General features: G+C 33.4%; 1 protein-coding gene and 1 pseudogene across 2 annotated transcripts in view; one reads left to right on the forward strand and one right to left on the reverse strand.

Annotated features, from left to right (window-relative positions):
- The window catches only part of CTNNA3 (catenin alpha 3), a 1378877-nt gene that overhangs the window by 1270856 nt on the left and 82517 nt on the right, over positions 1 to 25504 (forward strand). The window lies entirely within an intron of this gene.
- Positions 8227 to 17786, reverse strand: LOC102890086 (annotated as a pseudogene).

Here is a 25504-nt window from a genome sequence, read left to right on the forward strand (position 1 = left end):
CTTGTACATTGTCTATTATTCTTATAGAAATATGAAAAAAATACCATCTCTGTGGGTCCAGGAATTACCGGTAACATTGTGTAGGTGTTCTGTAGAACCCCTTGCAGACTCAACTTATCATGTCTCTATGGAAAATACAACTGTACTTTCCTCAGTTTCTTTTTTTTCCAGATCAGAGCTCAGTAGCCTAGAAGAATGTGTACCCATATTTCAGTAGTTCCTCAATCTAACAAAAAAGAAATGGAAATTTAACTTTGAATCTGTACCACAATACTCTCATCTGCCTTGGGGTACAAATACATAATAGTAACAGGGGCCAAGCAATGAACATTTTATTTTTAAATGAAAGTTAGAGCATCTTATATTGTTAGAAGCAAGTTTCAGTAAAGATGTCACTAGAGATACCAGAATATTAATAAATAAATTACTGAATATTAAATTACTCTTTAAAAATAAATTACTCTTTACTGAATATTTTGATATTATAACTATTAGTAATATTTTTGTGTAGTACCTTTAAACCCTATGTTCTGGTTTTAAGGGAGATTTAACAGTGGGGGATGTAGAGCCATAGCAAATTTTCAGTGTACATTATCTGAGTAGAAAGCAAAGGATACAACAATTTAAGATTAGGTAGATGAAACCTAGCACTGTGGCATGAATGCATATTGGAAGTGACTCATTTCTTTCCAGTATGGAGTACTTTGGTTTCTGAGATATTTCTCTAGGCTAGAGTACATGGGAAACTCTCTAATATCTGCTTAATTAAGATGAACTATGTTGCCAAAACTCTAACTGTTTAAGACTTTTAGCTTTGTTTTGTTTTCTCTTCCCAGCAGATTGTCTTTCCCACTAAATTTTGCCAGGTACATATGAAAGTACTATGCATAGTGGGAAATGCCAAGAGTCTACCATTTGTTTGTCTGGTGTTTAACAATAAAAATTGACTTCGGAATTCAACATACCAGAGTTAAATCCTTATTTTTGTCACTAGATGCTTTTTGTGGTGCGGAAACATCACTTATTCAACTCTTTTTTGTTGTTGTTAAAATGAGAAAGCAAAACCCACTTGATAAGTTTGCTGTGATAATTATATAAACACTACATATTAAAAATGTCCTGGAGCAGAAGGACATGATAAATGGTGACTATTATTTTTAAATGTCTTTAAAATTTTTTTTTTAAAAAATAATGTGAATCCCAGGAGAAAAAGCCTCAGGAAAGAGTTGATGTGGAACTTTAAATTCCTTATAGAATCGCCCCAAATTTAGAGAGAATGTAGGTCATACCCACATAATGCATGATGGGGAATGAGACAGTATATATTAACAGCTGATGACAGAAAAAAGTTGGAAATATTTTGGGCCTAAAATGGCATGAATCAGTCACCATGAATGCTAATTCATAGTTAGATTATATTAAAAGTGAGCCAAAGAATGGAGTGCAGTTTGGGTGATATGGACTGTGTAGGAAGAAGAATAAGTTATATTCTGCATTGCCTGAAATGAGGGGGAGACAAAAGCTCTTTAGGTAGGCATTCCTAACAAATTTCAGAAAAGCTCAATTGTAGGAGTGTTGTTTTAAATAGGTATATAATTTGGTTTGGTATGTTCTTGTTTTTTTTCTGGATAAACAATGTGATTATGAAGAAATGAAACTCTACATTTGAAAAAAATAGTCTTATTACATTTTTAGGCACAATGTAACTAACATCATCATATCCCTTAAGATCTATCTCTTACAAAATATTAGATTAAAAAGAGCAGATTCAAGCATTGCAGGAATGTCAATTTGCCAGCTGGTCACCATGTGTTTGACTCATGTTTAACAATGAGTATTGGCTGACCTCTGCTGAAGAACATGGATAGTATCTGGGTACCTGAGGCAATTGTAACCCACAAGTGAAAACACAATCTCTCAGATTTGTAATGGAATACCAAGAGATGTCAGGGTGAGTCACATTCCATAAATGTCACCAGGACATCTACCCATGGTGCTTTTCTTCCGATTTTCTCCTAGTATGATGAAACAACTCTTAGATGCCAGTGAAAACTTGATAGTCTTTTACAGTGCATGAACAGAAAAGAACATTTTATATTTCAAATCTGTCTTATTTGTTAGAGCTAAAGGCAGATACTGAATCTTATTTGCCGTTGATGAAAGCAAAACTCATTTAACATAACTACACAGCAAAATTAACCTTAAAAAGGCATAAGTAGCTTTATAGTACTCTATTAATGACTGCATTGCCAGTGGTTTGCTGACCTCAGATTCAGTATTTGTCCATCATTTTTTAATAAAGAGAGATATTTTAAGATGTTGTTTTTAGAAATTCCCTATTCTAACAAACAGACAAATGGTTCAGTATTTAAAAGACAGTCTCTAATGTCTTTAAGTCATAATTTCTTTCTCTTTCTTTCCTGTGTAAAGATGAGTTTCCTTAAATGACCTTTATTTAGTATTGTCATTTAATCACTTCCTTTAATTATACCGGGCTCTTTCTTTTTTTTATTCTGCTACCCAGATGGCTACTTTATGTTTGCTACTTTCTATGGTGATTACTTGTCAACACTACTTCTGGTTTCCTTCCTTCTATTTCTCTGACCTCAACATAATTCAATTACATTGGTCAATTCTATTCTTTTCTTTCCAGAGTCTGCTTCTCTTATCTTATCCTCTAATAGTCATATTCTTCATCCACTCATTTTCTTTATATTTTTACCCTTCTCCTATTTTTCCTTTAATATTTAGCACTTCCATATGACCTTATCAGTATATCATCAATGATTCTTTCTTATTATTTTCCCCTTTTCATTTATTTTGCCTCCTTTTTCTAAGTGACTTATTTCTAATGTTTCTATGCCATCTCTTTCTCCTTACATTATGTAATGATTTCCATATCATCCCTTTACCCACTGCTTTCTTCATTAAGACTTATAGTATTTACTGAGGTCCACTATGTGCCTCAACATATGGACCTAAAGATAATATGACACAAATCTGGCCTTCAAGGAGTTTCTAATCTAGAAGAGACAGATACATAAATTAACTAATCATTAAAAATGTACAAAGTGCAGGGATACAAATAGAAAGTTTATAAGAAGCCCTAGAGAATGGTGCTATGGGTTTGGAGAAGATGACATCAAGAATAAAAATTTCTGGATGATGTGCTACCTTATTCTTGAGAGAAGAATAGTTTGTGGTAGAAAGACCTCGCTAGGTAGAAGGGGCTGCATGAAAAAAGGCTCAGAAACACAAAATGCACCTATGGTAAGAAGACAAACAATTTGGCAGTGCCCAAGAGTAAACAGAAGTCAAGGAATGTGGAAAGGAAGATTTAAAACAGGAAATGGTCTTGCTATATAGGGAATTATTTGTCACTTTGAGAAGCATTAAAATTAACTGGAAACTTGGATACATTTGAAGCAGGGAATGGCTGTAATCAGATATTTAGTTTGACTACTTATTCTTTCAGCTATATAGAGGATAGATTTGAGGGATATAAGAATGGAATTAGGGATGCAAGTTGAAGACTATTTTATTTATTTATTTATTTTTTTAATTAAGTTTATTGGGGTAACATTGGTTAATACAATTATATAATTTTCAAGTGCACATTATAATTTAACATCTGTATATTCTATTGTGTGTTTACCACCCCAAGTCCAGTTTCCTTCAGCTACCATATATTTGATCCCCTTCACCCACTTCGCTCTCCCCCTACCTCCCTATATTTAACCCCCTTTTATCCCTTTTCCTCCCCCCTCCTCCCCCATCCCCAAGACTATTTTATAAGAATCTGGATCAGGGTGGCAATAGAGCAATATCAGAGAGAGAGCAGATTCAAGAATTATTTACGTGAAAAAATTGGCAGAACTTAATTTTTGATTGAGTATAGATAATAAGGGACTGGATGACTCTTGAAATCTACATTTAGTGATTAGGTGGGTGATAATGGCAAAAGCTAAGAGAGGGAGAATGTGGCAGAGCTCATGTTTTGTTCTCCCTCTCTAACAGGTCTTCCAAACTATTGATAACTTGCATTCTTTAAAGTGCACTATAATTTTTAAAGCTCTCACTAAGTTATTACTTAATTTAATTCTCATGAGAATCCTCTGAAATTGATCAGGTAATGTTCATAATTTTTAGATAAGAGCACTAAAAAAGCCTTTCCTCAAATGTATACCTCATGACAATAGTTATTTACATGATCGAAATTGTTTTAATTTGGCAGCCTATGCTTCTGGTCTGATAGTGAGGCTGGTGGGGCCTACTATAGGCCTGAGTAACGCAGCCACAAAGGTACCACCTTCACAAACATGAACAGGTTTAAAAATGATCCTTATCAGATGCAACCTCAACCCGTGACTTTGTCACGGAAACACATATTGCTCAGTTTCTCCTACACAGAAAGCAGCCATCACCATTGGAATACCTTCAAGTAAAAGAAAGGTATTAATTGGCTTAGAATTCACCATTCATAAAGCAAATATCTTATATACACATAATATTTTGCATGCCATGTTTTAGACATGTGTTACATATAGGCTCATGCCTGTATTAATGACTGCAGATTTGATCTAAGAATCTCATATTTGTTGCATATTTGCTTTTTATTCTTGTCGAGTTATTTTAAAAGCCATGTGCAAGTGGTTGAAACATGAGAAAGGCTTCTGTGTTCTCCCATCCCAGCTGAAAACCAGAGAAATTACTTTTCTAGTAACAATATCAACACAGGGAAAGTTGATAATAACAAAGGCCTTTCCTGCACTGCCTTCATGTTGATTTCAAGTGGGAGATGAATGTATGTAGAAGACAGGACACTCCACCATGAACTTATTCCACTTGATATAGTTGAATCCACTTTGTTCTTAGAATGTATCATTTTATCACACTTTATTCTATATTTTTAGGTGGTGTCCAAGGATGATAATACTTGAATACATTTAATCCTTATTCCTCACTCCCGTGACTATTAAAGCTATGTTTAGTTTTAAGTTTAAGATGAAGATTCATTTTACGAATCACGTATTTATTTGTTCAGTAGGCAAATAAGGAAGGAAAAGTGGATTGAATTGTGATTCCTGAGAAGAGCCTGGCAACAGCCAAACCTCATAAACTAATTGAAGGAAACCATCGTTATACTTAGCAGCATACAGTCTTAGGTTGCAAGTGAGAGTTAGATAAGAAATAGTCTGAATGTTATTTTCTTTAACCAGTATTTATTCTTTGAAACAGATTTATTTCTGAAATATTCTGAACCCAAAGGGCATAGTACTCTAGAAAAATGAATTTATCAAGCAGCTTTTTTTTTATACAGATCTAGACTTTTTCCAATATAATTTATATAGGAATCATTTTAAAATTTGAAACCACTATATAAATTTTATGCACCCCTATGGTCTCTATAATATAGATCAAGCCAAATAATTCTCTTTTCTAAACTCCTAGAGAATTCTGCTATGTATATGTGGATAGTTTTTACAAAAGTAAACCTAGGAGTTAGAATAGTTGTTCTCAAACTGTAATCAGAAATACCTGGGGAGCTTTTTAAACATATTTTTTACCTTTTCTCTGGATTTACTTAGTTTGAGTGGCAGAGTGTAGCGATTGAGAATATTTTTAGCTTCCCAGGTTACTCTGCTGTGAACTGTTTGAAAAATGCCAAATGTGTGTTTAATATTATTTATTATCATCTGGAGAAAATAATAATGTATACAACCCCTTATAGAGTATGCTACCATCTCTGTGTGTGTTGATACTAAATACATAACTGTGTGCTTATATGTCTATAAAACATTTTTGGATTTTTTTTTCTAGAGGACTGGGGATCAGACAGTGGTAAAAGATATACTTATTTTTTACTCTATAAACTTTTTCCATTTACACGCTTTGAAATCATATTTCACTGTTTTTAAATTACATATGTATATGTGTGTGGGAGGGTGAATGTGTGGAGCTGTGTAAAATCAAAGAATATTGAAAAGTATATGATATTTTGTTGCATTCATCTGGATACCAGGTAAATTTTGATTCTCTTTAGAAAAAGTCTGTTTTCAATTTTTAAAAATCATCGATTAATATGCACAATAGACAATCTTGTCCATCCTTCATTTCTACCCCATCCTTAACTCATCACATAATTATTTATAGAGTTCTCTCAATGAACTAGGTCTAGTGAAATATAAGGCAAGTGACATATGGTTTTTACCCTCAAATGTTAGCAATAAAAACATAAACAAAGAAATATGTGTAATATAAACTTATCCCCAAATACCTCATCTAAAAATAATTAAGTGTGAGTCAAAATTTCAACCGAGACTCTAATAGGCTTATTACAAAGAAGAGGGTGGAAAATATAGTTTATCCTTCTATCGCTACTTTTCTCTCCTATATGAGCTATTAACCTATTTCCTCCTGATATTTTATGTTTGTTTGTTTGTCTATTTATTTATTTATTGAATTCTGTACTTCCTCCATCATGTTATAAGCTTTTGTATTGTCTTTAAATCTAAATGCTTAATGGCTATCACCTAAAAAGGATGAAGTTGAAAGAAAAAGGACATTTGGGGGACTTCATATCTATATAGATACTATTTCATTTTCCTGGAATGTCCCTTTCAGTGCCTACCTCTGTCCTTTTTTGCTTTACACACTCCTCCAAAATACATTTGCTTTTCATCTATCTATCTAATTACCCTCCCTGCTTATTTTGAAATACATTTAATTTGGATTGCAAAAGTATATGTGATACAACAAATAAAATTTAAAAGAAATAAAATATACAAAGCAAAAAAAAAAGAGATTTAGTTGTAAAACAGCACTGAGTGAGATTCAAGCATTGTAATTGAATGTTCTGGGAAAGCACGACGGTTTCTGATTTGCAGGTACACAATTCATTCTGCATTCTTAACCCAGAGTTCAAGGTTTTGCTTATGAGTCTACCTGTTTTCCTTTCATGAGCTTTAATTGGCTAAAACTGCTCCTTTTTCACTCAAGTGAGTAATGTCTAGGCCACAGGAAATTGAAAGTAAGTGGCTATTAGAGTTCTCTGGAATACTCACAGTGCATAAATTAGAGTTTTATAAATGATGTAAAACTAGTAAATGGTCAAAATAATGTTCAGTTTGAGATTATGCAAATGAAGTTAAGGAAGAGAAGCTAGCTTTTCAATTTATCTAACTAAACGTATAATTTTTTTCATCACTGAGCACTGTGTTACTGCTGCTAATGAAGTTATGTAAAAATTATGAAAAACTGGCTGGGGATGGTATAACCAGGAATTTTATGAGCCACAAAAGGGCAGCAATAAATGCTTCTTTTCATCTTCCTTTCTCAGAATTCTACTGTAGAATAAATCAGAGATTGATGATAATTGACTTGAGAGGAAGTGCACTGTGGACCTCACAATATCATTCAGTCCCTACTGGATAGCATTTAAATATATTCATGTAGTGCTTAAGGTCAATATCGAATCATTTAACACTTTTTAAACTTGTAAATTTTATTTGTTGTTCACCATAAATACATGCATTTACATACAAAATGAAAAGAATATCTACTGGATATTAATGATTAATATTTGTTTTTCAGGCTTGTTTTTTTTTTTCATATATATTAAAAATTGTATCAAATAAATAGTGCACACTAAAGAAAAAATTAACAGTAGGTCACAAAATATTTAAAAAAAAGTCTCTTGCACACGCACCTTCCCTCTCCTAATCTAAATTCCACGATACGAACTCTTTTAGCTACTTTTATATTTAACTTGTCCCTTAGTTACCTGGGTTTCGCTAAATAATTATATTGCTATAGTATAATTTATCAGCTATGATCATTGTTTTTTAACTCTCAATAAATTTATACTAGAGTATTTTTTTCACACTTGGTCACGCCACTGACTTCAAAAATCATAGTCTCATAACCATTTTTGTAGCCAATCATTAGGTTTCTATGATGAGAACAGAATTTACTGGGGCTATCAATTTCTATAATGAGAACATAGTAGCTATCTTACCTTTTTTTTAGCTTTTCTGACTCCCTTTTACCTTACCAAATATTTGTAGTGTATCTTTTTTTCAAGCTTTTATATTTGAGTTTATTCTTTATTTAACTTTTAAAATATTACTGTAGTTGAATATTAAAACAAAACAATAGCAAGTGGTGAGCATACGATTGTAGTCTTTCACTCATTCACTACTGCATATAAAATGCCAGTAGTGAGTGTTACTCACTGGCCCCATTAAGAATACCACACCTAGGATAATGTCCAACATCCTTGTATGCTTCTCCATTGTAATGATGTAGTCTTTCCTGATTTGGATCAAAGTTTACTAGCCCTAACTGGTCCATTCCAACAGTCTCTTCTACTTCCTTTCAAGTAGGAGTTTTTCAAGCAAAGAGAGCTTATCAGGAAAGAGAAAGCCATTCTCAGGAAAGTTTACCTTAAATTCGATAATTTAAGTGTGTGGTAAATGAAGGCATGCCAATTTATACGGTCTGTGATAAATTGGCATGCCTTTGTTTAGCACACACTTGATATCTCCATGCTTGACAGTCTGACCCGAATGAGAGGTGATGTCAAGAGTAGATATTGGCTTTTGGAAGCCACATAATGCTTCAACCAACTGTATGTCCATACACATGAAAAGATCTCCCTTTCAGTAAAATAGCATGGTCTTTCTGATATAAAACAATAAGAATATCTCTGGACTCTAGTCCTGGTTCTTGGTTTCCTTCACCATGGAATGTTATCTTCTGGCCATCTTTTGTGCTTTTGTCAATATGAACTTCTAGAATCTTCTTCTTTCAAACTATCTTCCATTGCAACATTTACATCTATCTTTAGATCTGATCCATTCCCCCATGACCCTGGCACTCCATACACACAGACTTAATTTGCTGAACCATCCCAAGTCATATCTGATGAATTCTTATTTGCATCTCATACTTCAGCAGTTGGACAACACTCTACTGCTCCTTTCGTACCAGCTGGACCTGCACATTTGTCACAAATCACATTCTTTTTGCAGAGCTAATTTTCTTGTTGCACCATTACATTAATCATCTAAGGTTACTGAGGGATGATGCACAACATTTTTACCTCTCTCTCCAAATCATTCCTCCTCCTCCAAAAATCAAAAATGTCCATGGAGGAGTACAAACTGCCACTTGCTCCACATTCTTTAATTGCCTGTTCTCATCCTTTGTCATATAATTCCCTTTTCTTTACATCAAAGAACACGTCATAAGCTTGAGAAATCTGTTTAAACTCTTCTCCTTCACTTGGATTCTTGTTAGGGTGGTACATCAAAGCCAATTTCCTGTCAACCTTTTTCAGTTATTCCTGGGTGGCATTGGGTTTGACCTTCAAAACATCATAGCAAGTGTTTTTTTTTTTTTTTGGTTTTTTTTTTTCATCATTTTTGATAGCCGGTGAGCAAGCTGAGGCTAGTGTGAGAGAGTGGGAAGAAACGTGTTGCTGTCAGGAGAGTATCTTGATTTTTACTTTACAATGTTACTTTATAATATATCATTTATGCTTTGTCTACTGGCCGATTCTGTATATTTAAAAACCAGTAAATATGATTTATATTATTCAGATAACAATGTTCATCACAGTGGGTGGTATGCTCAGATTGTAGTTTCTTCTTTACAATGTCTGCTTCTTTACAATGCCACTCAATGGAGAAATTATTTATTTATTTACTTATTTAATACATAGTTTTGGGGTATCCTCTACATGTCAGGAACTATTCCAGTCTCTTGCAAAACAGTAGTCAATGAATACCACAAAGGTGCCTGACCTCATAGAGCTTATATTCCATTGAATAGAGACAGACAATAAAGAGTGGACACAACACATAAGTAAACTGGATCATATTTTGGAAAGAAATGGAGGAATGAAAACAAAGTGGAGTGAGAAAGACCAGTTTTGCTAGTTTGGGGTTATAGTTTTAAATAATATGAATAGAATAGATGCCATGTAGTTATGAGTTGAAGGAGACGAGGAAGTTAAGCATGCTGATATCCAGGGAAAAAGAGTTTGAGGTGAAGGCACAATTAAAGAATACCCTAGTTGGGGAGTGTGCTTAATCTTTGAGGCTGGGATAAGTAGTATGAGATGAGGTTGAAGATGTAATGGGGAGTACGAATGAGATTATGTGAGAAATTTGATTTTCCTCTGCCGTTAGAGGCATTTTAGAGTTTTGAATAAAGATGTTTACTGCTCTGTAGTATATTTTTGAAAGATCACTCCTGTATTGAGAGAGGGAAAAAAAAAAAAAAAACACATATGAGGCAAGGATAAAAGCAAAGAGACTAATTAGAGGCTCTAACAGGAATGAAGGACAAACACAATGTGTCTTCCAACTCTGAGAATTCCATGTCTTTTATGTCTTTGAAATTTTCATCATTTTTCTAGTTTCTATCTTTCTGGGGCTCCTATTAGTTGAATATTAGATCTTCCCTATTGATTCTACATCTTTCGTTTTTTTCTCTTAAAAGTTCTGCCTCTTGTCTTTGATTTTTAATTTAATTTCCCCATTGAAATTATATTAATGAAACTTTTTGATTTCAAATTTTCTTTCTTGTCAAGTGTTTTTATTTTCTCCATGGCACCTATGCAAGAATAAGGAATCTATGGAAAGTAACCTCACAGGGTGATCTGATCATAAATTCCCAACTGGATAGGTCATGGTGGGTAGTTACACCTCAGGCATATAACTTCTTTAGTAAAAGGCTTATAATTGCCTTAAGCAAGCCCTGTTTATCATTTCTATACATCTAGGTTAACACACCTCTGAAATGTACTCTTTTGGATCCCTCCTTCGAATATGTGACAACCTTTACAGACTCCTCCTTCTAAGCTATCCTGTAATCCAGTCCCAGCCTTACTCTCTCTCATCTTCATGTAATCTTCTTTACGTTCTCTCCTTAATTTCAAATGCATAAAATAAATTGCAAAGCTGTTATTCTCCAAAAGCATTTGAGATCTTGTTCCCCAGCACATGTTGTCAGTTAGGCTCAAATAAATTCTTATAAAACTTCTCTGCAGATTTATATTACTGAAGCCCAATAATTAAGTTTGTTCTACTTGTACGCTCTGGCCAAAAAATGCATGAGCAGGGGTTTTAAGTAAAGAAAGAAATTAGTTTATTAGAATTGTCCAAACCAGAGACAGGAAAGCTCGTGTTCTAAACAACCCAACTCCCTGATAGTATATAGGTTACAGATTATATAGGACAAAATCACAAGACACCATGTGTTAGTGGTTCCAGATTGAGTTAGGAGTTTATCGGTCAGAGGTGAGAGGAGCCTAATAAATTATTTTTTCAGATCTTGAGATCAGCTCCAGCCTCCAGGACCAGTTTCAAAAATTAGCCAAGGGAGTAGTCTTACCTTAAGGCTCAGGAGCTGAAACATAACATATTAAGATGTTATCTTTAGCCTGACAGAGGGCTTAAATCTTGTCACCAGTAGTCAAAACTGGGCTATTGTCTTCTGCTACTTCAGGTGTCAAGAAAGAAGAAAAGAAAAATGATTGTTTCAAAACTACACTTTAAATCAAATCAGAATTACAAAGACTCTCAGTTTCATTTGTATGTTTCTTACATCTACCCATCCTATACTGTCTTCATAAACTCCTTTTAATAACGTTAGTGCAGTCATGAGCCACATAACAACATTTTGGTCAACGATGGATTCGTCAATGTAAGAAACATCCAAAACCTGCAGAAAATTTTTATAAGAGTTTATTTGAGCTAAAACTGACAATAATTGCCAGGAAGCAAGATCTCGAATGCTTTGGAGAGTAACAGCCTTGCAGTTTCTTTTATACATTTGATATTAATGAGGGAATATAAGAAAGATTGCTTGAAGGTAGGACAAAGCTAGGTGGGATGCAGATTACAGGACAGTTAACAAGATTATATGCTCTCTGGGGAGTGGTTATGTCTTTTCCTTGTATTACTTTTGGCATTTCAAAAGTTTATTAACCTAGATGCACAAGAACAATGGACAGGGCTTCCTTAAAAACTTTTCACTAAAGAAGTTATTGGCCTAAGGCATGACTGCCCACAATGACTTGCCCAGTTAGAAATTTACGATTTATTACAGCGCCCCTTTTTTTAATCCACAGACTGCATATAAGATGGTGGTTCCATAATACTATAGTAGAGCTGAAAAAGCCCCATTACCTAGTGAAACCCACCCACCCTAATGTTGTAGAATAATGGATTATAAAAATAATTACCAATGAGTTACTATTTCCTACAGTATTAAGTATAATAACATGCTGGACAGGTTAGCCTAAGAACTATAGGAAAAAATAATTTGTCACCCTAAAATGTGTTTCTTTGTTATAAGAATAATTTTAGGCTGGTTAATTTTAGAAACAGGGGACATGAAGGAAGCTCTGAAACTAAGTAAATATTACCCTTTGTAAAAGACATTTACATTTCTAAGGGACATCTTCATTTGTAAAGGTTGTACCAGGAAAAGAGGGATGAATTTATCTCTAGAAACTTTTATTCATGGACTGCAGAAAGCAAGGACTTAAATCTGCATAACAACCCTACCTTTGTTACTGTGCTTTTCCTGATAACATACCTCAACTGACTCTCCCAACTCTCAGTATCTTTTTTCTTTTCCTGTCTTCAGCTGAAAATGGGATTAAGGTGGTGGCTTCAGCCCTTTTGCTGAGTTACTCTGTTTTCCTGGGTCTCTACCACACATACAGGAGGTATACATGTTATTAAGCAGTTGTTTGTATCTCTCTTGATACTCTATCTTTTATTACAGAGATGTCTAGGCCAAGAACTCAGAAGGGTAGATGGAAAGTTATTTTTCTTCCCCTACTGGGCAGTATGCTCACTATATAACCTAGGTGTTGTCAACAAAAAAAAGAGTCTTTTCCAGCCAAAGAAAGTCTCACATAGAGACTGACAACATTTGCTGGGAAGCAAAATCTCATGGATTGAGAAAATGCTCTGGAGTATGGCAGTTTTGCAGCTTATTTTATACTTTAGACTCAAGAGGAGACATTGGGAAGGTTACATGAAAGTCATTGGTGGTAGATTAGAGAGAAGGGAGAAATTAAAGCAGAAAAATCTTGGGGATTGGATATAAAGCAAAACAGAGAGACACTTACTTCTTTTACATTGATCATATAGTTAAGATTTACATTACCAAGAGATAGTATGTGGGCCACAAGATAAGAATATGGACTCCTGCTCAAGTTCCAGCAGTTGTGCCTTCCAGGGATCTGGAAAAGAAAATTGCTCAGACATTTTAAAGGTATGTTATATCTTAGATGTGCAAAGACAATAGAAAATTTCAAAGGTATTGACTGACCTTTGTCAAGGAAGCTGCAGGCTTAGGATGTGACTATCCACCGTGATCTCTTTTAGTTAGAAATTTTTACTTTCAGACCACCCTGTGGGGGCATATTCAACCTCTGAATTCTCCGGTTTGGTATGTGCCCCCTTTTTTGTCCACAGTGTATAGTAGGTTATACTATCTAGGTTTGCTTAAGCACATACTACAATATTCACACAATGACAAAATAGCCTAATGATGCATTTCTCAGAACATATCCCCGTTGTTAAATGGTGCATGACTGTATCAAGAGTTTTATTTGGATTGATTCAGTTTAGTTTTATATCTCTTCTTTTCCTTGAATAATCTGTGCTTCTGTTGTGACCGGAATAACCAGACTCGGCCTGAGTGCTTTGATTATAGAGGCAGTTTATTAGCCGGCGGCTGTCCTTCCAAAGGAGCAGCCCCGAAATGCCAAGATACAAGGTTTTTAAGCCCTAAATCCCATTCCTCATTCTGTCTTAAACACAAAGGTCCATCTTTCTCCTATTCACTACCTGTCAACCCACTGGTCAGGTGTGCAAGCGGGGAGTACAGAAGCAGAAAGCTTGTTGTTAGAATGTTATGTTCCTATGGGTGATTGCCTATGTTCCCATGGGCAATAGCCAGTGTTCCCATGGGCGATGGCCAAACAGTAATTTTCAGCTTATATACAATTGATTATTTTTCATGCCACGCAAGCAAGCAGGGTTACACAGGCTAAAATTGGCAGTTAGCGTATGAGCTCATTGTTACAAGTTTCATGATTAACAGAATGCGGTTAGGGATTCCAGAAACTAGGCCTAAGGTATAGACTTCCTTTGTCCAGTTTCAGGTTTTAATTATCCTTTAACCCTTTCACATTTCTGTGACCTTTTTAGTAGTGCTTCATCACACTTCCTCAATGGTTATTTCTCCCCTATTTGTCTTACTATTTATTTTTCATGTTGAAAATTGTCCTCAAATATATGATATGTCTTGGATCTCTGTTTAAATTTAAGAATAAGCCCAATAAAAGCTGACTTATAAACTTGAGCACTTAGATGAGATTTGTCTCTGTCTCACTCGACTAAGAATAAGTGGGATAAATTTAGTCTTTAAGCTGGAGGACTCTCAAAAGTTTAATTTGGGATGTCAAAATTTGTGTTAGAAGTTAGAAAACTCAGAATATACTTTTCATACCTCTTTAGAAAAAAAGTCCCCACTTTCTGACTTGTGAGATAAATGTTTGATTGTAAATTTTCTGTGAGTGAGGGTAGAGGTGGGGTATTGGAGTTGGGATAAGATTGACAATGTGAAACAGAATTTTAGTCTTATTGTTTGTTATAACTGTTGTTACCAAGTCTGAAGTTTGTGTATGTGGTTTTAAACTGAGGCTTCCTTCACCGTGAACCAAAAATAAATATATTTACATGAATGATGTGCTCTTATTTTCTTTTAAAATTATAACATGTTACATGACTTAGTGAGGTTGAGATGATTTCCCTAAGGAAGTGACTATTATGAAGTAATAAAGATAGATTAAAAGTTGAAAATGGTAGAGAGCATATTCCTGGCATAGAATGATCAAAGGTTTTATGTCAGGAGAGAGCATAGTGTGAATAGCCTTTTTTGTTATTTTATTTTGTTGTTTTTTTGTTGTTCTTGTTATCATGGTGTTGATAGCAACTTTTTGCACACAGTGTTACTAATAGCAATGATTGTTACAACAAAAGTACAGAAAATGAAAATATTAATATATTCACCTTAAAGTGATTACTAAAATAATTAGCAATTCTGATGTACCAGTATGTATAATAATTTATATTCATTATTTATAATATTCAACATTACCATTGTGAAATAAAACTATATTTTGCAATAATTAGTAAGATAATCTTTAAAATCTCTGGACTCGTATTTCTGGTTTCACTTTGCTTTTTTTATTTGATATATATCAGTGTTTTGAATTAAAACAAACTGATCTAAACAGAAAGAAACAAACATGGAAATGCTAACACAGGGTCAGTATTATTGTTAGAACTTTACAAGATCACTTAGAAGCACCATTTTCATAGAGTATCATGTTAACTCTGAAAATTATCATCCAGCCATCAAAGCTTTTAAACTAATTCTCTTCTGATTTATTGTATGATTTAAAAATCTTATGTCTGCAGTGCTAACCAAGTGATACAAATACACTCATGAAGTTTGTTAATAAATGAATAGAATGAAATCAACAAGAATATTAAAATGAAGAAACGAGACAGAGTTTGGCGCTCAGCATTGTGGGCGACAGAGATAGAAGGGAAACTACTTATCAGTCAAACAATCTAATAGAATATGAAATTTTTAAACTGCAACACTTTCATGTTTCATTTCAAGAAGTCTTCTTGACTTTAATCCTTCTGCAGCTGTTCCTGAAGAGTCTAATGATTCTGCTCTTTTATTTTGTTTTGAAAAAATTTTAGATGTGTGCCTTTCCTTTTCTGTTCTTTAGAAATCAATTCAGACTAAGTAGAAGATCAAGGAACAAAATTTGGATAATAGAACCCAATGCAGTGAATATATTGATTAAATACCTTTACCAAACTAAAAGTTAATATGAAAAGCCTTCTAGGAACATAGAGCATTACATATGGGGATTTTTATAATGACTTGCATGTTGAGCCAATTCTTTGTTTTTACTTTTTTCTACATGAAGGAGATGTCATAGTCTTTTATCTAAAGCCCATATAAGTAGGATCACATAGAAATTCAGTAGTGGAACTAGAAATCAGAAGGTGTATTTAACTTTCCAAAATTTCTTTCTTTGGATTTTAAAAATCTTTAATGATAAAGTCTTGCAAATTTAAAATAGAGGGTTTGTGGGGGAGATATAAAATGACTAACATGAGATGACAAAACTCACGTTTTGATTTTTAACACAAATGTGTGTGTGTGGGTGTGGGTGTGGGTGTGTGTGTGTGTGTGTGAGTGGCATACATGTGTGCGTAAATATGTGTCCACAACTGTTGTATGTACTGCTTCTAGTATTTGGCATGGTCATGCAGAATCTTTCCTGCAGATGATTTACTAATCTACCAGATAGACTCATTTTTAAATCCTGATTCCTTTATGAAACAGTATGTCTCTTACTCATAATTCTCAGGTAGCAAAATGCTTGTTATTAGTGTGGTTTAGTATATTCCATTGCTGAAAATCCTCCTCTAAATCTGAGTCTCAGAAAATGTACTTCGTTTAAATAATTATACCTTTGGAAATCACCATTTCTGCCTGATGCAAGTTGAATGCTGCTGCTTAGGATGTATGAATTATTCTTTTGCTATAGGTGGACAAACCATAGTTGTGAAAAATGTAGATTATGTGCAAGAACACACTCAATGATGTGAAATTTTTTTTCTGAACTTATATCTTTTATCAGTATTCAAAACTAAGCAACATTTGGAAAAAAGAAATGGTGTCATTTTAATTAAAAAAAAAAAAAACAATTGTTAACTTAAAACATGGGCATTTGGCATTGTTTTCCAGAAAACTGAGTGAGTGAGTTGTTTTGATCACCTCTACTGTGACCCACACCAGGCACTTACAATTGGGCTTGTTGAAATAACAGCTGGAGTTTGTATGGCAAGGTTTTTTCTCTGCCAAGTTAACTGAGCTGTTTAGGGATAAAATCTGTGACCTTGTTCTCATGAAGCCAGGGCTGTATCCAAATGAATTAACTTCTCCAGTTTTCATTGGTGTTTGTTGCCATTTGCAACAGCAGACAAACAAAAACAGAGTGTGTATTGTGATGGACATTAACAGTATTTTCATTTTAAATGAAAGGTTTTCTTGAAGAAGCCAGTATCAGCCTTTTAATTAATCACTCTTAACCAAAGCACTCAACTAGATACCAAGCTGTCCTAGAGATGATGTTATTAATGTTAGAAACAGTCTTATGTCTATGGTTCAGAAATGGTCATCTGTAAAATATCAGCATCCTCTCTCCTCAGGCCATGACGTATTATCAAGCCAGGTGCTGCCTACAGAGGATATAGTCTTCTGCTGCCTGTAGCACTGATTAAGTCATGTAACTGGTGCTACTTTTATGTATTCATGAAACTTGTCTTGATTTGTCTCAAGCTAGTCATAGATTAGTTTCATCATTGGAATCTGTTTAATGATGAAATCATTAAACATAATCTGTTTAATTAGCTCCCCAAATCTGCCTCTCATCTCTGAAAACCCATGTTCCACTTGTTAATTTGGACATTGTTATCAGATAGTTTATAGGTGGCCTACCATATTGCCAGGGAACTAGAGTTTGATGATTGTTTCTTATTTTGATTTGTCAATAAAATAACATGGTAATATGTAGATTTTTTGAACTATACATCGGTATAGTCTGTCTTTACAGAGGGTGGTGTAATTATGTTAAGAAGCTCATACATCAGAGTATGGGTAGGCATTTTCGTACCATTTATCAGTCTGGGAAACTATCTTAATGACTTTGGGCAAAGTTTACATTTTTTTTTAAACTTATCATCTATCATATCAGTTTCTCAGATGATTAAAAGAGGTGTTTCTTCATAGTCACCATAAGCTTATATTGGTTAAAACGTCATGGAACAAGGTATATGTTGGATCTGGAGATTTTTCTGGTTATATAAATACTTGGGATTTTTTTTTTTTTTCCTGAAAGAGGGCTTATTGAAGAACTGCAACAGTGATATAGCAATTGAACTACTGAATGTTATCTTACTTATCAAGTGTTATATTTCAAATGTTTAAAAGGTGTGAAATTTTTTTTTAGATATGGACATGTTTCTCTAGTCCATCTTCTCATTTTAGAAGTAAGGAAATGAGTCTCAGAAAAGCTTCAAGAAGCAATTTGATAATTCATCTAGGGAGAACTCAAATATCTTTATTCAAGCAGCATTTCATCGCTGAACACATTTGTACTGGTATTTTAAAAGTAGAATTTATTGTAACGTTCATAGGCATACTTTAGTTAATTTGTCCGATACCTATATTTCTGTAACAAGAGAGCAATATATATCACCTCCATCTTCTTCATTACTGGAAAAAGTAATGAAAGTAATTGAGAAGCCAGGTTGGCTAAGTCAGCTCTCGCTGACGTCAATGAGTCAACATTCTGCTTCAAATATTGTGTCTCTGTCACTTCAAATTCATGAAGTATGTATGCTAACAAAGTACCAAGTCAAAAGCTTTCTATATTTGGCAAAACTTAAATGCGAAGTTGTACTGATTCCTCTACTGAAATGCAAGAAAAAAATAGTAATTCCACAAGTTCCTAGAAGCTATTTTTAACATTTGTTTCAGCATTGTTTTGCTGGGTTAATATTTAAGCAAACATGGAGAATAAGTGATTGGTAAAGGCTTTCTTAAAATCTTTATTTGGGCACCTAATTCATGATAAGCTTTGTTCTAACTACTAGAGATGGTTAATAAAAACTTGGAGCGAGCCTCTGAAGTTTTCAAATTATAGCAAAGAATCAAATTTTTTACTCAGAACAACAGTAAAATAGCTAGATATGGACTAATGTCAATGTTCTATACTAAGTGCTATGGGAAAACAATAAAGGAATAACTCATTATTTGGGTGAGGTCCATATATTTTTTAGAGAAGAGGTAGAAATTAAACATTAGATGCCAAAGGGTGAATTGGAATTTACTAGGTGGACAAGTGAAGAAGGAGATTATAGGTTAAAGAAATAGAAAAAGCTAAGTGATGGAGATAAGAATAGAAGGGTATATAAAGGGTAAAGGAGTCTATGTAGTTAGCATAAAAGATGTGTGGTGAGGAGTGGTTGAGTATGACGAGGTATGGCTGGGTAGGTAGAGCCCAGGTAGTAAACAGTCTTATATGCTTTGCTAAGGAGTTTGCTTGCTTTTTGGATGTGTGTGTGTGCGTACACGCACACTTTAATGTCAGGTCATGTTCCTATTTCTGGGTGCCATGCTGTTGGTAAGGCATGTGGAACAAGCACAGGCCCCTTTTGCCTTTCTCTCTAAAGTAGATACTGGCATGTAATCTTTAATGCATCTCAGGTAGCAGAGCAATGAACACTTTTCTTGGTAAACATTAATACTGAAAAATTTGGAAAAAATCATGAATAGAGCTGTTCTTTTGTCACAGCAAAAGAGAAGTTCTCATCAACCTTAGACTTTGCACATAGATTGAGGATAATTGCATACATTATTAATTTTTGAAATATGACTTTTGTTCAAAGCTACTAGAGTTTTGGTTTTTATTTGGGCAGATTAGTACGAAAATGAGAAGAACCTAGCAGATGAAATTTGAAGACGTCACTAGCTAGTCCGAGGAAATTCAAGGTCATAAAATGAACTCCTAACCTTTATGAAAGACATTATCTAATAAGAACATAGCAAAAATATTATGTATAGAATTTCCAGGTAATTTTGGGAGAAAATGTCAGTTGAAGTACTTATTTAATCCAGCTAAAATTATTTTTAGTTTGTTTAGTATCTTATTTTTCAACTTTTGTCACAAATATTATGATTTATCAAATATGGAATCCAGAATTTGAGAGCTCTATGAATATTTGTTGTTCAGTCTTCTGTAAATTAGAGCTCATATTTATAGTTTCTTTTAGAGTCCAATTAGCATCTTATAAATAATGCAAATGTAAATGAATCAGTGAGTAAGAATTCTGCCAAAGTCCACTGCTTTTTTTTAACATATTGGTGTTACAAATATCTCAAGTTAGTCTTAATGTGAACACTTTCAAAGTACTATTATAAGCATGTATGGTAATAATTCTCATTTTAAATTACACAGAATAATGTCAAACACAAATTGCCTGTAGATAATTGTTACAATTTCCTCCAGTTTGGCAATCCTGTTATAAGAAATAAATCCACATTTTTCCTTAGTAATACTGATTTTTCATCATTACCAGGAAAGCAAATATATTCAGCCTTTTAAAATCTTTCAATAAGTTTAATATAATCAGATTAACATCTGATTATATTATTGACATCTTTGAGCATTCACATCCTTATGTTTTGTTTTACAGTATGCAAAAATACTTAGACCAGAATTTCTGTCTTTAAATAACGTCTGACAAATATATATAGAGAGATTACATCCCTAAAAAATATTAAAGAAAGTGAAGATTAAAGGGGCAGAGATGAGAGAGACATTTATAAGCCATTGGTGGTCAAGCAGAGGATCAGAGTTAGTGATCAACCATGAGTAAAATTCAGATAATCATCAAATGTTTAGGCTTAGGGGCCACACTCCTGAGAGCATTATGAACAACAGCTCAATCAACTGGCAAGTCATCTTTGAGGCCAGCTGGTGCTTTTTGGCATCAGAGAGTTTATTGGCTACAGTAGAAGAGAAATTGATGTTGCTTAGATATTTTCCAGTTTCTTTTCTCTGCAGACATGTTTGTTTTTGGTTGAAGAGTGTCAAGCTTAGAGGTTTTCTAAACATGTCAGTATTCCAGGCTATTCAGACCTGGTCCTTATACTCACTCTTATTTCTTTAAATTTTTTTTTCCAATTATAGTTGACACTCAAAATTAGTTTCAGGTGTACTAGTGATTAGACACATATGATTTATGAAATGATCCTCTTGGTAAGTTTAATACTCCTCTGACGCCACTCATAATTATTACAATATTATTGACTATAGTCCTTCTGTTGTACATTACATCCCTGTGACTATTTTGTAAATACCAATTTGTACTTCTTAATCCCTTTACCTTTTTTACCCAGTTCCCCAATGCCTATCCACCTGGCAACCATCAATTCATTCTCTGTATCTAAAAGTTTCTTTCTTTTTTGCTGTGTCATAAGATAGTTCTACTTTTAATTATTTGAGGAACCTGCATGCTGTTTTCCTTAGTGGCTATACCAATTTGCGATCTCACCAACAGTGCACAAAGGTTTCATTTTCCCAATATATTTGCCAGCGCTTGCTGTTTGTTGATTTATTGATGATAGCCATTCTGACAGGTGTGAAGTGATATACCATAGTGGTTTTAATTTGCATTTCTCTGATGATTAGTGACATTGAGTATTATTTCATATGTTTATTGGACATCTGTATGTCCTCTGCCCGTTTTTCACTGGACTGTTTGTGGTATTTTTTGGTATTAAGTTGTACAAGTTCTTTATAAATTTTTGATATTAACCACTTATCAGATGTATCATTGGTGAATATCTTCTCCCATTTGGTTGGTTGTCTTTTCCTTTTGTTGATGGTTTCTTTTGCAGAGCAAAAACTATTTAGTTTTCTGTAGTCCCCTTTGTTTATTTTTTCTTTTGTTTCCCTTGCCCGAGGAAATATATCAGAAGAAATATTACTAAGAGCAATGTCAGAACGTTCAATATCTCTTTTCTTCTAGGAGTTTATGGTTTTTGCATTTAAGTCTTTAATCATTTCAAGTTTATTTTTGTAGATGGTGTAAGAATGTGGTCTAGTTTCATTTTTTTTTTGCATTAGTTTTTCGGTTTCCCCAATTATTGAATAGATTGTATTTACCCCCATTGTATATTCTTGCCTCAGATTAATTGACCATATAGGCATGGGTTCATATCTGGGCTCTCTATTCTGCTCTACTTATCTTTCTTTCTGCTTTATGCCAGTACCTTGCTGTTTATATTCCAATAGCCTTGTAGTATAGTCTGATAGCATATAGTATGATACCTCTAACATTGTTCTTCTTTCTCAAGATTTCCGTGACTATTCGAAGTCTTTGTGGTTTCATTATAAATTTTAGGATTATTTGTTCTAGTTCTGTGAAAATGTCATTGGTATTTTGACAGGGATTGCATTGAATCTTAGATTACTTTGGATAGAAGGGATATTTTAACAATGTTAATTCTTCCTATCTATGAGATAATATATGCTTATTATTATTTTTATCTTCTTCAATTTTTTTCTTCAATGTCTTATAATTTTCTGAGAACAGGTCTTTTGTCTCCTTGAATTTATTCCTAAGTATTTTTTTGTTGCAATTGTATACGAGATTTTTTAAAAATTTCTCTTTCTGATAGTTTGTTATTAGTGTATAAAACTGAAACCAGTTTTTGAATGTTAATTTTGTTTCCTGATACTTTACTGAATTCATTTATCAGTTCTATTACCTTTTTGATGGAATCTTTAAGGTTCTCTCTATACAGTATCATGTCAGCTACAAATAATGACAATTTAACTCCTTTCCAATTTGCGTGACTTTTATTTCTTTTTCTTATCTGATTGCTGTGGCTAGGACTTTCAATACTATGTTGAATAAAAATGAAAGTGGACATCCTTGTTTTCTATCTGATCTTAAGGAAAATGCATTTAATTTTTCACCATTATGATGTTAGCTGTGAATTTGTCATATGTGGTCATTATTTTGTTGAAGTGTACTCCCTCTATTCACACTTTCCTGAGAGTTGTTATCATAAATGGATGCAGGATTTTATATCTATTGATATGATCATATGATTTTCATTGTTCATTTTCTTTATATAGTATATTATGTTAATTGATTTGTGGATATTAAACCAACCTGGCATCCGAGGAATGAATCTCACTTTATCATGGTGTATGATCTTTTTAATGTATCACTGTAGCAAAATTTAGTTTGCTAATATTTTGTTGAGGATTTTTGCATCTACATCAGGGATATTGGCCCATTATATATATATTTTGTAATATCGTCTGGTTTTGGAATAAAGGTGATTTTTGGGAGCCTTTCCTTCTCTTGAATATTTTAGAATAGTTTAAGAAGGATAGTTGTTAATTCTTTGAATGTTTGGTAAAATTCACTTGTGAAACCATTTAGTTCAGAAGTTTCTAGATTACTGATTTGATTTCATTAGTAGTAATCCATCTGTTCAGATTTTCTATTTCTGCTTGATTCAGTCTTGGAAGATTGTATGTTTCTAGGAATTTATCAATTTCTTCCAGATTATCCACTTTGTAGGCACATAATTGTTCATAGTATTTTCTTATAATCATTTGTATTTCTGGTTGCATCAACTATCACTTTTCTTTTATTTCTGATTTTATTTATCTGTGTCTTTTTTTTCTCAATGAATCTCAATTTGTTTGCCTTTTAAAAGAACTATCTTTTGGTTCCTTGATTTTTCGTATAATTTTTTTAGACACTATTTCATTTATTTCCATTTTTCCATTCACTTTGGCCTTCATTTGCACTTTTTCTAGTTCCTTTAGATATATAAAATTAGGTTGCTTATTTTGTTTCTTGAGGTAAGCTGTATTGTTATGAATTTCCCTCTTAGGTCTGCTTTCATTGTATCCCATCAATTTTAGGTTATTGTGTTTTCATTTTCATTTGTATCAAGATATCTTGAAGTTTTTTTTGATTTAATTGTTAATCCATTCATTGTTTTGTAGCATTTACTTAGCATACATATATTTATGTTTTTAAATTTTTTTATTCTAATTGATTTCTAGTTGCATACCATTGTGATCAAAGAAGATGTTTGATATGATTTCAATTTTTAAAAATTTATTAAGACTTTTTTGTGGTCTATTATGTAGTCTATCATGGAAAAATGTTCCATGTGCACTTGAAAAGAATGTATATTCTGCTGCTTTGGGGAAAAATGTCGAAAAATATCAATTAAATTTATCTTATTTAATGTATCTTTTAAGGCTGCTATTTTCTTATTGATTTTCTGTCTGGAAGATCTATTCATTGACGTCAGTGAGGTATTAAAGACCCCTACAATGATTGTATTACTGTCAGTTTCTCTTTTCATGTCTGTCAATATTTGTTTTCTATATTTAGGTGCACTTATGTTGGGTGTATAAATGATTACAAGGGTTGTATCTTTCTGTTGGACTGATCCATTTATCATTATGTAATGTCCCTCTTTGGGTCTTGTAGCCTTTGTTTAAAAGTCTATATTGTCTGATATAAGCATTGCTACCTCAGCTTTTTTTATATTTCTATTTGCATGAAATACCTTTTTCAATACCTTTACTTCCATTCTATGTATGCCATTCTATCTAAAGTAGGTCTCTTTTAGACAGCATATGTGTGGGTCTTGTTTTCTTATCTACAGCCACCCTATATCTTTTTATTGGAGCATTTGACCTATTTACATTTAATGTAATTATTGATAGATATGTAGTTACTGGCATTTTATTATTCATATTTTTTTCTTCTCTTCTTAAAAAATTTCTTTTAATATTTCTTGTAATACTGGTTTGGCGGTAATGAATTCCTTTAGATTTCTAAAAAATTTCTTTTAATATTTCTTGTAATACTGGTTTGTTGGTAATGAATTCCTTTACATTTTTTCTTGTCTGGGAAGCTTTTTATCTCTCCTCCAATTCTAAATGGTAGCCTTGCTGGGTAGAGTTATCTTGGCTATAAGCCCTTCCTTTTCATTACTTTGAATATTTCATGCCAATCCCCTCCTGCCTGAAAAGTTTCTGTTGAGAAATCAGCTAACAATCTTATGGGAATTCCTTATACATAACTAATTGCTTTTCTCTTGCTACTTTTAAGATTCTCTCTTTGTTTTATCTTTTGACATTTTAAGGATACATCTCTTGGTGTACATCTCTTTGAGTTCATCTTGTTTGAGACTGTGCTTTCTCAAACGTGTATGTCTATTTCTTTCAATAGGATAGGGAAGTTTTCAGTCATTATTTTTTCAAATAGGTTTTCAATCCTTTGCACTCTCTCTCTTCTTCTGGTCCCCCTACAGTGTGAATGTTGTTATAACTGTTGTTGTCCTAGAGGTCCCTTGAAGTATCTTCATTTTTTTTTTTTTTTGGCTGTTCTGATTGGGTGTTTTCCACTATCTTGTCTCCCAAAATGATGATTGGTTCCTCTGCTTCATCTATCTGCTGTTACTTTCATCTGATGTAGTCTGCATTTCAGTTATTACATTCTTCATTTCTGACCGGTTCTTTTTTATGGTTTCTATGTCCAACTTCTTTTAATGTTTACTGTCATTTTGTTGAGGTTCTCATCAAGTTCATCTATTCTTCCCCTGAGTTCATTGAGCATTTTTATAACTAGAGCTTGAACTCTGTTTCTGTTAGATTGCTTGTCTCCACCTTGTTTAGTTCTTTTTCTGGAGTTTTATCCTGTTTTTTTTTTTTTTTTCATTTGGGACATGTTTATTTGTTTTCTCATTTTGGCTCCCTCCCTCTGTTTCTACA

The sequence above is a fragment of the Pteropus alecto genome, unplaced genomic scaffold (assembly GCF_000325575.1).
Source record: "Pteropus alecto unplaced genomic scaffold, ASM32557v1 scaffold155, whole genome shotgun sequence".
Taxonomy (NCBI): Eukaryota; Metazoa; Chordata; class Mammalia; order Chiroptera; family Pteropodidae; genus Pteropus; species Pteropus alecto.